The sequence below is a fragment of the Trichechus manatus genome, unplaced genomic scaffold (genome assembly GCF_000243295.1).
Source record: "Trichechus manatus latirostris isolate Lorelei unplaced genomic scaffold, TriManLat1.0 scaffold00001, whole genome shotgun sequence".
Classification (NCBI taxonomy): Eukaryota; Metazoa; Chordata; class Mammalia; order Sirenia; family Trichechidae; genus Trichechus; species Trichechus manatus.
Window position 1 is genome coordinate 11,283,275 of NW_004443937.1, and position 13,223 is coordinate 11,296,497.

The 13,223-nt window shown below is 41.8% G+C and overlaps 1 protein-coding gene across 3 annotated transcripts in view; it reads left to right on the top strand.

Moving 5' to 3' along the window:
- Nucleotides 1-13,223, top strand: part of ATG7 (autophagy related 7) — a 306,857-nt gene that overhangs the window by 17,625 nt on the left and 276,009 nt on the right. The window lies entirely within an intron of this gene.

Here is a 13,223-nt window from a genome sequence, read left to right on the forward strand (position 1 = left end):
GTATTTTTGGGTAGGTGTTGCCCAATTGGTCTCATATACTTGATTGGATTAAGAAGCACTTTCCTCACGTGTGTTATGGTTGGTTTTATAGGCCTGTCTAAACTTTGGCTGAGAGGTGGGCTTCGGGAGCAGCTTTAGTGCTAACTGCCTGACCCCGTAATTCTTTCTGCAGTATTACTTAGCAAATAATCATCTAATACATGCTTGAATACTTCCACTAATGGAAAATTCATTATCCCTGGGGTCACTGTATTTCCTATTTGGACAATTCAGTCTATTAGTAATTTTTAAACTGAGCTGTAATTTGTCTTACTGTTGCATCCATCCATTGGCCCTTTTGGGGGGAAGAGAGCTATTATTTCATTTCAGTGTTTGCCGAGCTCCTAATATATTCTAGGCACTGTGCTAAGTGCTGAATAAAGATGAGTAAGACATGGTTCTTGCAGCAAGGATCTCCCAGATGTTAGTTGTTGGAACCAGAGCTGTGGAGCTGCTAGTCTGATGTGTCCCTCGTTGCCTGTCTTCTTGCCATGGGTCTAGATCCTTTTTCTTTGATTATCTTATTTATTTCCATATTGTTATTCCACATACACAATACAAAATTCAAAAGGCATACATGGTCAGACAGTGAAAATAAATCTCCCCCGTCTGCTGACCCCCTAGCTTCTTTCCCTGGAGGCAATCACTCTTAGAAGTTTCTTGTGGGAATCTGGGTTTAAAGAACAGCACTAGCACGAGGCGTAGGGCCATTTGGACAGAAACTTTTGATAAGTACTCATTAAATGATGTTTTCTTGAGCTTCTACTCTGTGTAAGCTGCTGAGTATGACTCTTTAGTTTTATTTTCATAAATATCTGAAATTTGCACCAAGTTTGGGTGGTTGACACAGCCCCAGATGGTTCATACATATTTGCTTAACCACCAACCCTGCTATTTCAGTTAATCCTGACTGAATTTTCTGGATACTGCTGGATATATTATTCATCTGGGATTCTTGTTCATTACGTATCGAATCCTCATCAAAGACTTTGCTGCTTAATTAGAAGTGATACAGTAATCCCATCTTGTATAACTCCTGTGTTTCCCATCCTGAATATGATAGAAATTGTTTGAAATAAAATTGGCCCATACTTATATTGATGCCTATGTCAGTTTTTTCCCTTGATATGTCTGAATATAGTATTGAAGTGTGAGAGAAATATCTTTTAGCTTTCTAGAGCAGAGGCCAGAAGTTTCACTTGCACTGTCCAGGGTCACATGGGCAGGCCTTACTTTTCAGGAAGCACAGTTATATTTGGATCTAGATCACTTACACGTAAATAACTTTGTACTCAGGACTCACTTCCTCCAAGATTCCCCTCTGATCATTACTTCTTAAATCTTCTCTTCTAGCTTAAGGAAGGGAGTGTTATGACATAGATGTATAAGTTCCTAAGTAACACATTTATACTAGAATATTCTGTTTAGAGGAGTTCCTGAGTGGCACAAGCGGTTAAGTGCTTGATTACTAACCGAAGGGTTGGCAGTTCAAACCCACCCAGAGGCACCATGGAAGAAAGGCTTGGCAATCTGCTTCCCGAAAAAAACAAAACCAAACCTGTTGTCTTGTTGATTCCAATTCATAGCGACCCTATAGGACAGGGTAGAACTGCCCCCTTAAAAACCCTATGGAGCACGGTTCTTCTCTCACACACATGAGGTCACCATGAGTCGAATTGACTTGACAGCAACTGGTTTTGTTTTGTTTTGGTTACTGTATTTTTATGAAAATAATGTATGCCTTCTATGTTTGTTCGTCAGCTGCACCTCCCCCCCATAAGCGCACTGTGTTAATTTTTTTTTTTTTTTTTTACAGCAACATGTAAAAAACATTGGCAAAGCTGTGCTTATGAAAAGACCTTGAGGGAGGAAGGTGCAGTTGGCAAACAAATGTAGAAGGCACACTTTATTTGAGTAAAAATACAGTATTCTATTTAGGTGTTTCCAGTACATTCCTCATCACGTGTTGCTGCTGTTACTTAAGATCTTTCCATTTCCTTAGCCTGTCAGGCAACAGTTTCAGCAGCTCAACTGCAGCCATGTCCTCTTGTGAAATAGACTCTTGTGTCCTGTTCAGAATATTTGAAAGGCCAAATGAGTCATAAAATATTTGAAAGATATGCCTCTTATGTAAATTGCTTGGCATGCCTGCCCATACATAATCTCCTAAGTGGTCCTCCTGAGGCAGTTTTCCCAGCTGCTGAGATGCTGGTAAAACTCCATCTAGATGACCTTAGCAGGCCATCATAATTATGATAAAAACAAGTTACCATTGACCTTTATGAGTAAGTTGTGAATGACTAATGTCTGTAGGGGTCTAATGACCCACCTCACAGAGGATTTTAGATGAGGTCCATTTGTACCACTGTTTTTGTCTGCTGCTGTGCTGGTTTCCTCCATACTGGATGATTGCTCTGGCCTTGGCCTTTTTGTTTTGATTGTGTTGGAGAGAAGGTTAGTATGCTAATGTATTTCAAATGATAAGTAATTTTTTAGCATATGTGGGGCTGATGGGGAATATAAAGGTTCTAAAAAGGGGTTTCTTCCTTCAAGGCTGTTCAGTATAGTGGCTTTGAAGCCAGCAGACCTGGGTTATAATCTCAGCTCTGTCACTTCCCAATGCGTGACTTTGGGCAAAGTTAACCTCTCAGGGCCTCAGTTTTCTCTTCTGTAAAGTGGGCATAATATAACCACCTCAGGGTAGTCACGACAATTACATGTAAAATGGTTAGTGTAGTGCTTGGCACACAATAAGCGTTCAATAAGAGCAGTTGCTGCTGCTACTGCCGTTACTACCACTGTGTCGTTTTGCCCAGTCCTGTGTCACCCTCATGATTGCCAGTATGTTCGAATCCATTGTTGTGGCTACTGTGCAGTCCATCTCACCAGGTGTCTCCCTCGCTCTTGCTAGTCCTCTGCTTCACCAAACATTATATCCTCCTCCAGTGATTGATCCTTCCTGATGACCTGCCCAAAGCAAGTGAGTTGGACAATGTTCTGTTGTGATCCATAAGGTTTTCCTTGGCTAACTTTTAGAAGGGAGTCCCTGGGTGGCACAAATGGTGAAGCACTCAACTACTAGCTGAAAGGTCAGGGTTTGAGCCCAACCAGAGGTACCTTAGAAGACAGGCCTGGAAATCTGCTTCTGAAAGGTCATAGCCTTGAAAACCCTATAGAACGGTTCTACTCTGCACACATGGGGTCACCATGAGTTGGAATCAACTCAATGGGAACTGACAACAACAAACAACAATTTTCAGAAGTAGATCGCTAGGGCTTTCTTCCTAGTCTGTCTTCGTCTGGAAGCTCTGCAGAAACCTCTCTACCATGGGTGACCTTGCTGGTATTTGAAATACTGGTGGCATAGCTTCCAGCATCACAGCAACACACAATTCACCGCAGTACGACAAACTGACAGATGATTGGTGGTCTGCTACTACTACTGTTGCTGCTGCTGCTGCTGTTATTTAAAAGAGCTTAAAATGTGGTTATCAAAAAAGTAAGTACAATTCATGGTGGTAAAATACTCTACTGGAAATTTTCATTTGTCACCGTGGAGAAAGGCGCCATTAATTCCCACTGAGTGTGGGTGTTAATGAGAGCTTCATAAGGACCTTAAGAGATGAGACGGAATTTTCCTGCTAGAAAGGAGGAAAGGCTTCTTAGGAGCATCAGCAAAGGCAGAAGGTGAGAAAACTAGCAGGCAAAGAATCAGTAAGGTTTTGTTTGTTTGAACAGGGAGCCTCCTGTGTAGATCCGTGTGGGCAAAGAGCTCTGGTGGCAGTGTGCCATCTTGTCTGGAGAAGGCAGGGACTGAAGTCAGTGACCGGTGAGCTTGCTGCTGCAGGAGCTGAGGAGTGAGGTGATGATGATGGGGCTGATGTGTGGCAGTGGGAGTGGAGTGGGGGACCTGGTTTGGGCAGGAAGCTGGAAGTTGTATAAGGAGGGCGGGCTTCAAATTAACACTGGAGCTTGAATCGTCATTCTCCATGTTCCTGACTGCATAGCCTTATGTGAATTTCTCACCTCTCTGAACCTCAGTTTCTTCCTCTATAAAATTGGAACTATCATGACCAAGGGCTGTTGGGAGAATTAAATTCAGGTGAATACCTCCACTGCAGAGCCTCATCCCGGTCAATACTCAATGACTGACCGTCTCATTCCAGAGGACTGCTTACAGTTGAGCCTCTAGGAATTAGTGATTTATTGAATGTGAGAGAGAAAAATCAAAGATGACTTTGAGGTTTCTACCTTGGATGTGTGGTGATATTATTAAGTAAACTAAGAAATACAGGAGAAGGGCAGAATTTTGGACAAAGATGCGTTCAGTTTTGGATTTATTGAATTTGAGATGCCTAGAAGAAATCTCAGTCCCAGCTTTACAAGACAATTTAGATATCTGTTTGGAAGTTAGGGGTAGAAACAGAGTCCTGAGATTCATTGGCATACAGGTGGAAATTGATAAAATGAATAATTTTGCTTTTGGGAAAACTTACAGAAAAAAAAAACAAACCCATTGCCATCGAGTCAGTTCCAACTCATAGTATCCCTATACGACAGAGTAGACCTGCCCTGTAGGGTTTCTAAGGCTGTAATCTTTACGGAAGCAGACTGCCACATCTTTCTCCCATGGAACACCTGTCCGGTTTGAACTGCTGAGCTTTTGGTTAGCAGCTGAGCACTTAACCACTGCGTCACCAGGGCTCCTTAAAACTTAGAGACTGAGCGTGAAACCCGTTTAAAACCCACAGTAGGAAGGAAATGCTAGCCGCATGATGGAGGGAGAGAGGGAGAGGGAGAGATGCAGGCCCAGGAAACTGAGCAGGAGGCTGTGAGAGTGTTCCAGCCCGGTGTTTCTCCGCGTATGGGCCGCAGATCACCTGTATCAGGGTCTAGCTCCACTAGCCACTGAGGCCACAGTGCACAGAGTCCAGGAGCTTTTCGAAGGCCATTGAAGATATGAGATGAAAATTGTGAGAATGCAAAAGTATAAAAACCCTTCCCAACAACTAAAAGCCAAAAAATAATTAATACAGGACAGGGGTACATTTACGTATAATGTGATGTAGAGGTGAGGCTCCAAAAGTAAGAGTGCCAGTGCCCTGTAAGACATCCAGATACACCAGCCTTGAATCAGAATCACCTGGGGCCATAGTCATACAAGCCGACTCCTGGCCACCCTCACTACCCCTTCCCCCCACCAACACAAACAGCTCTAGAGCCCAGGAATCCTCATTTCTTAGCAAGCCCTCCAAGTGATTGAAAGTTGGAAAGCCCTTAGCCAGGCGATGCTTGGTGCCTGATGATGCAAATCCACATGAAGGAGGTGGAGATGAAGAGAAGGAAAGTGATTTCGTAAGAGTTTTAAGAACAGTTGTGCACAGTCCTTTGTGATGCATTAAGCTCATCGATTACATAGAACAACACTTAATTACTGTAATCCTTACCTCTTGTTTGCTGTTTGTTTTTCTGAGTTTGTTAAGCCCCCATTGTGAATATTTCATTAATTCATAACTGGATTTCTTTTACCAAAGCACATTTCTAAATGTGGAGAGCATATTAAGCCTGTTGAAAAGCAGCCGCCCATTGGAAATGAAGTGGCAAACTACCTTCTTCCCTGGAACTTACCTGGGGACATAGTCCGTTACTCCCCAGTGCTGATCCTGCCCTGACAGCCTGTTCTCTTTTTAACAATCTACAATCAGACTGCACTTTTGAAAGCCACTACTGAGTGCCTTTTAAAAATTAAAATCCAATGGCGTTGACCAGCCCTGGTTCTCTCTCGCTTTCAGTGTCCTTTGCCACCACTCATTGTCACTCTGCTCAAACTGTGTTACCTGTCGTGGTGCACCAGCTGCTTTGTGGCTTTGTTTTTTGTTTTATTTTTTTACCTTTTTATTGTGGTAAAATGTACATAACATAAAATTTGCCATTTTAGCTACTTTTAAGTGTGTAATTCAGTGACAATTACATTCGCAATGTCTTGCAACTGTTACCACTATTTCTAAAAGTTTTTCATCACCCCAAACAGAAACTCAGCGCCTTTTCCCTCCTCCCCTCAGCCCTTTGCTTTGGTATTGTTTGTTTGTTTTATGCATTCTGTTTCTTCTTCTGGAGCCCTGGTGGCACAGTGGTTAACAGCTCGGCTGCTAACCAAAAGGTCGGCAGTTCGAATCCACCAGCCACTACTTGAAAACCCTATGGGGCAGTTGTACTCTGTCTTATAGGATCGCTGTAGGGTCGCTGTGAGTCACAATCATCTCGACAACACCAAGTTTGGTTTGGTTTTATTTCTTTGTTTTGCTCCTTAACTCTGGGGGTATTCTAGGATTTTGTTGGGCTGTGGCCTTTCTTTCTCTGGAATACTTCTAAGAACTGATCATTCTCACCTCCCTTAGCTGTTACCTCTCTGTAACCCAACCAAACCAAACTTGTTGCCATTAAGTCGATTCTGACTTATAGCGAACCTATAGGACAGAGTAGAACTGCCCCATAGGGTTTCCAAGGAGCAGCTGGTGAATTTGAATTGCCCACCTTTTGATCAGCAGCCGTAAGGCTTAACCACTGTGGCACCAGGGCCCTTATCTCTCTGTAAATGCCTCTTAAATCTCTAAATCCATCTTTTTGGGCCTCCCCTAGTTTCCTACTGATCTGCTTTACTTTGTCCCCAGCTGAAGTTGTCTTTTACTTTGTTGTATTATCCTTCTGAAGCTGGCTCTGCCTCTCACATGTCCTTTTCTTTGGGGGTGCTACCATTCTTCAAGCCAGTCATAGCTTGACACCTAAGGGACTTTTTCCTTTTTTCATTGTTTGAATATACCAACACACCAAGTCTAGTCACCTTTTCTCTTAACACGTCTCTGAAATGTGCACCAATGTTCATTGCAGCACTATTCACAATAGCCAAAAGGTGGAAACAACCCAAATATCCATCAGCAGATGAATGGATAAACAAAATGTGGTACATACATACAGTGGAATATTACTCAGCCATAAAGAGAAATGAAGTCCTGATGCATGCTACAACATGAATGAACCTTGAAAACATCATGCTTAGTAAATTAAGTCAGTCACAGAAGGACAAATACATGATCCCACTTACATGAAATATTTAGAATAGGCAAGTGAATATAAACCAAAAAACCATACCCATTGCCATTGAGTCAGTTCCGACTTACAGCAACCCTATAAGACAGAGTAGAACTGCCCCGTAGGGTTTCTAAGGAGCAGCTGGTGGATTCTAACTGCCAACCTTTTGATTAATAGCCAAGCTCTTAACCACTGCGCCACCAGGGTTAAGTGGATATAGGCCTAAGTTTATTAGTGATTACCAGGGGCACATGGGAGGGGGAATGGAGGTCTCATTGCTTAGGGAACACTGAGCTTCTGTTAAGTTGTTGTTGTTGTTAGGTGCCGTTGAGTCGGTTCCAACTCATAGAGACCCTATGTACAACAAAATGAAACACTGCCCAATCCCGCACCATCCTTGAATTGTTGTTATGCTTGAGCCCATTGTTGGCAGCCACTGTGTCAATCCATCTCATTGAGGGTCTTCCTCTTTTTCATTGACCCTCTAATTTATGAAGCATGATGTCCTTCTCCAGGGACTGGTCCCTCCTGATAACATGTCCAAAGTACATGAGATGAGGTCTTGCCATCCTTGCTTTTAGGGAGCATTCTGGCTGTACTTCTTCCAAGACAGATTTGTGCATTCTTCTGGAAGTCCATGGTATATTCAGTATTCTTCACCAACATCATAATTCAAAGGTGTCAGTTCTGTTAAGGGTGATGGGAAAAATTGGAAATGCATGCTGATGATGGCTGAACAACATGATGAATACAATGTCACCTAACTATACATGTGAAGAATGTTGAAAGGGCAAATATTTTGTTACATATATATTTACTGCAATAAAAACAAACAAGTCTCTGATGATGGCCTCTTCTTTTCCAGTCTTATTTCCTCTGCTCTAATACAGGTCTTCAGAAATCCTTAGACTTTTTTTTTCCAATTGAAATATTTTGTGTTTTCAGTGAAAGTTTACACAGCAAATTAGGTTCCCATTTAACAATTTCTACACAGTTTGTTCATTGGCATTGGTTACATTTTTCACAGTATGTCAACTGTCTCATTAATTCTGCTCTGGTTGTTCTGTTTCCAGTACTGTAGTTTCCCTGCCCCCTTGCCTTCTCATCTTTGCTTTTGAGTAAATGTTGATTGTTTGGTCTGATATAGATTATTTTTTAAAGGAGCGCAGTACTCACGGATGATATTGTTTATTTTATGAGCCAGTCTGTAATTTAGCTGAAAGATGACCTTATGGAATAGATGTATTCAAGGTTTAAAGAGTATCTCAGGGCAGTAGTCTCAGGGAGTCCTCTAGTCTCAAATGGTCTAGTAAGTCTGGACTTTTTAAGAATTTGAATTCTACTCCACATTTTGCTCCCATTCTCTCAGGATCCATCTATTGTGTTCCTGATCAGAAAGATAGTAGTGGTAGCCAGGCATTATCTAGTTCTTCTGGTCTCAGGTAGATGAGGTTGTAGTTCATGTAGACTGTTAGTCCTGTAGACTAGTTTCTTCTCTGAGACTTTGGTTTCCTTATTTCTCTTTTACTCCAAACACGTAGAGTCCAATGGTTGTATCTTAGATAGCCGCTTGCAAGCTTTGAAGACCCTAGCTGCTACTCATCAAGCTAGGATGTAAAATATAAACTTTACATACTATATTATGCCAGTTGACTGAGTTGTACCTCAAGACTATGGTCCTGTAAATATGGCGGCATAGCATCAGACTTTTTCTGATTTCAGGGGGAGAGAGGAGAATCATCATAAACATCAGCCCAAGGCTGATTTCTATGAGGTGGAGGTCACACATACCTCCTCTCTCCAACCTTTTTACCAATTCTAACACCAGCCATCCTTCCCGTGGCACTCTTTACTTCTCTGCTGGGTTTCATAACTCATTGCAGTGGCCACACAGAACTCACAGACCATACCTACAGTTATGGGGTTTATCAGGGAAGTAACAGGTTACAATTCAGGATCAGGATCAACTGGAAGTAGCAGGAACAACTCAGGATACAGTTCTTCAATCAGGACAGCTTCTTCTTGGCTGTTGCCGCTGGCAGGCCTCTCCCTTGGCCTTCAGCCTGGCCTCTGCCCTGCCTGGGCAAATGTTACAAAGCTCTTTAGCTCCACCAATAGGTGCCCAGGGGCACTCCACTCTGCCAGGAAGCCTCCTGCCCAAAGGCACTCAGCTCTCTCACTCTGTGAGCCTAGCTCTGCCAACAAGTGCCTGGAGGCACCCCACTCTACCAGCAAGCCTACTGCCTGAAGGCACTCAGCTCTCTCACTCCATAGGTTGGCACACCTACTGTAGCCACCACACTCTGTGGGCCAGGAAGTCCACTGTGCCATCTTGCACTGCTCTTCTGGTTCTGCTGCTACTGTTTCTCTACCGCTGGACTCTGCCATGCTTGCTACTGCTTCTCGTCATCTGTGGTGTACAGCTCTGTCTGACTCCTGGGTCTAGGAGGTTCTCAGCGCAGAGACCTTGGGTCCAAAGGTTGCGCTCCACTCCTGACTCTTCTTATTGATAGTGAGGTCCCCCCTTGCTGTCTGTATTTGGCTCTTTTTAAACCTAGCAGGATGGCAAAACTGACCAATCCTCTACAAAGGTTCCATGTACCTTATTTGCATTATTAGCAGGTTGTCCGGTCCCCTTGGTGGGCCACAAGCACCTTATTTGCATAGGCCCACCCAGTCATTTTGTGGGAGTCACAAGACCATGGCTGGAAGGGCCATATTAAGTAATTCACTGCACTGCAGGTCCTAAGCCTTCAGACCCCATAAACCAATCCTACGAGGTGTTTGGTTAAGTCTAAGAAGTATCTGTTTGTGTCCTCTATGTACTTTATTATATACGTGATTACATATTGATGTATACACTTACATATATATGCACCTGGTTATAGATACATCTGTATATGCCCACATATATACACACATATACACTTATATGGCATACATACATACACATGTAACCACATTCCTATTTTTTAGTTGTTATTGCACAGTTGTGTATGTCATAGCATTTACCAAAAACGTCCTTTTTTCTTGTGTACTTCTTAGTGACATCATTTATCTTGGTCATGCTGTGCACACTTCATCCACATTTGGTGTTATATTTTCCGTCACCAGATAGCAAGTGTCTACTGTTTACAGAATCGTTTCCCCTTCCCCCCTTTCACATGTGTTTGTTGGTGCCTTGAATGTCCTCTTTGGTGAAGTGTCTGTTCATGTCCCTTGCCCATTTTTTAATTGGGTTGCTTGTCTTTTTGTTGTTGAGTTGTTGAAGTTTTCTATATATTTTAGAGATTAAACTCATCAGATATGTCATTTCCAAAGTTTTTTTCCCAGTCTGTAGGTAGTCTTTTCACTCTTTTTATAAAGTGTTTTGATGTGCATAAGTATTTCATTTTCATCAGGTCCCAGTTATCTAATTTGACTTCTGCTGTTTGTGTATTAATAGTTGTGTTTGATAGTTTATTTTTTTAAAAAACTAGGTTCCATAGTTTTGTCCCTGTATTTTCTTCCAAGAACTTTATCGTTTTAGCTTTAACATTTAGGTCTTTGATCCATTTTGAGTTAGTTTTTGTGTATGGTGTGAGGTATGGGTCCTGTTTCATTTTTCTGCATGTGGGTCTTGCCAGCACCATTTGTTAAAGAGATTGTTTCTTCCCTGTTAAATGGACTTGGACACCTTGCTGAAAATCAGTTACTCATAGATGGATGGATTTATTTCTGGGGTTTTGATTCTCTTCCACTGGTCTATGTGTATGTTGGAGCCCTGGTGGCGTAGTGGTTAGGCACTTGGCTGCTGACCAAAAGGTCGGCAGTTTGAATCTGCTAGTTGCTCCTTGGAAACCCTATGGGGCAGTTCTGCTCTGTCCTGTGGGGTCACTATGGGTCGGAATTGACTCGACGGCAACAGATTTGGTTTTTTTGGTTATCGTTGAACCAGTACCAGCCCATTTTGATTACTGTGGCTGTATAGTATGTTTTGATATTGGGGAGTGGGAGGCCTCCTACTTTGTTCTTCAATAATGCTTTGGCTATTCAGGGCCTCTTTCCTTTCTGTATAAAGTTGGTGATTAGTTTTTCCATTTCAGTAAAGAATGTTGTTGGGATTTGGATCTAGATTGCATTATATCTATAGATCTCTTTGAGTAGTATTGACATTTTCACAATATTAAGTCTTCCAATCCATGAATATGGAAAGTCTTTCCATTTATGTAGGTCATTTTTAGTCTCTTATACTAGTGTTTTGTAGTTTTCATTGTATAAGTCTTTTTCATTCCTGGTTACATTTATTCCTAGGTATTTTATCATTTGGGGGGCTATTGTAAATTGTATTGTTTTCTTGATTTCCATTTTGTAGTTCTCCCTGCTAGTGTAGAGGAACCCACCTGATTTTTGTATGTTGATGATGTAACCTGCAACGTTGCTGAATTCTTCTATTAGATCCAGAAACTTTCTCGTGGATTCTTTTGGATTTCCTAGGTATAGGATCATGTCATCCGCAAATAAGGATAGTTTTACTTCTTACTTTCTGATTTGGATACCCTTTATTTCTATCTCTCTCTTGCCTTATTGCTCTGGCTAAGACTTCCAATACAGTATTGAATAAGAGTGGTGATAATGGGTATTCTTGTCTCTTTGTATTTTCAAGGGGAAGGGCCTCAGCCTTTCTCTATTGAGAATACTGTTGACAGTTGGTTTTGCATATATGCCCTTAATTATGTTGAGGAATTTCTCTTCTACTTCTATTTTGCTGAGACATTTTATCAAGAAAGAGTGTTGGATTTTGTCAGATGCCTTTTCTGCATCAATTGAGATGATCATGTGGTCTTTTCCTTTGTTTTATGTATGTGGTAAATTACATTGATTGATTTTCTAATGTTGAACCACCCTTGCATTCCTGATATGAGTCCCACTTGATCATGATGTATGATTTTCTTTTTTTTTTTTTTGTTTCTTGCTATAGTTTAAGTAAAAGTTTACATTTCAAGTTAGTCTCTTATACAAAAATTTATACATACATTGTTATATAACCCTAATTGCTCTCTCTGTACTGTGACAGCACACTCCTCCTTTCCACCCCAGATTTCCCATGTCCATTCAACCAGCTCCTGTCCCTTTCTGCCTTCTCATCTCACCTCCTGACAGGAGCTGCCCATTTAGTCTCATGTTCAAAGCTGTTGCTGGCTTCCCACTCCAGTGTTCTTCAGCCTCCAGTTTGAAGCCTTCTGCATTTGCTTTCTCCCCACGTAAATGTGCTGCTTCCTGTGCGTAGCTTTTGCAAGTACAGGCCGTCTACTTAAAAACAGCAGTCTCAGGCTCCCCTTGCTCTCCCCACAGCCGTTCCTCTGCTCTTCTTCCTTCGCCCCCACCACCTATCCCTCCCTACCCATCCTTTCATATAACGCAGTGCCTGTCTCCTCACTAAGCTCTCTCACTGCTTTGCTCCATGTTCTTCTCCAGCTTCTTGATTTTTATCACTTTTTCGTGTAGAGCACTCATTTTGCATTTTATTGTGTAGTTATTACCAGTCCACAGCTCCATATCTATAATTCTAAAATCCAACAAGTTTGGAAAACTGAAAGCTTTTTTATAACTTTGGCACAAACTTCACACAAAACTTCTCTGAATGAATATGAAACTGTCTTTTTAAAATTTATCTCATGTAGTGTGATTGTTCATAGATTTTGCTGCAGAAATATTAATGTGTTCATGGGGTAATTGGACAGGATGGAAAGTGAAGGAATCTCATCAGTTTGTGGATTTTTTTTTTTTTTGGAACTGCAAAGTTCTTCTGCTTCTCAAACTAGGACATGCATGCTGGGGATATGGAAGTTACAGAGTACGCATGGCATGATTGCCTGCAGGGGCAAATTTACTCTTTGATTCAAGGGGGGGGAATTAAATACTAAACATTGTGGAGTTAAGTGAAAAATTTTCATGCACTTACAGCTGGACTAAACCAAAGCTAAGAAGTTTCCTGAATACAGTCAAACACCTTGAGGGACAGAGTAGCAGGGGTAGGGGTCTGGGGACCATGCTTTCAGGGGACGTCTAGGTCAATTGGCATAACAAAGCTTATTAAGAAAATGTTCTGCATC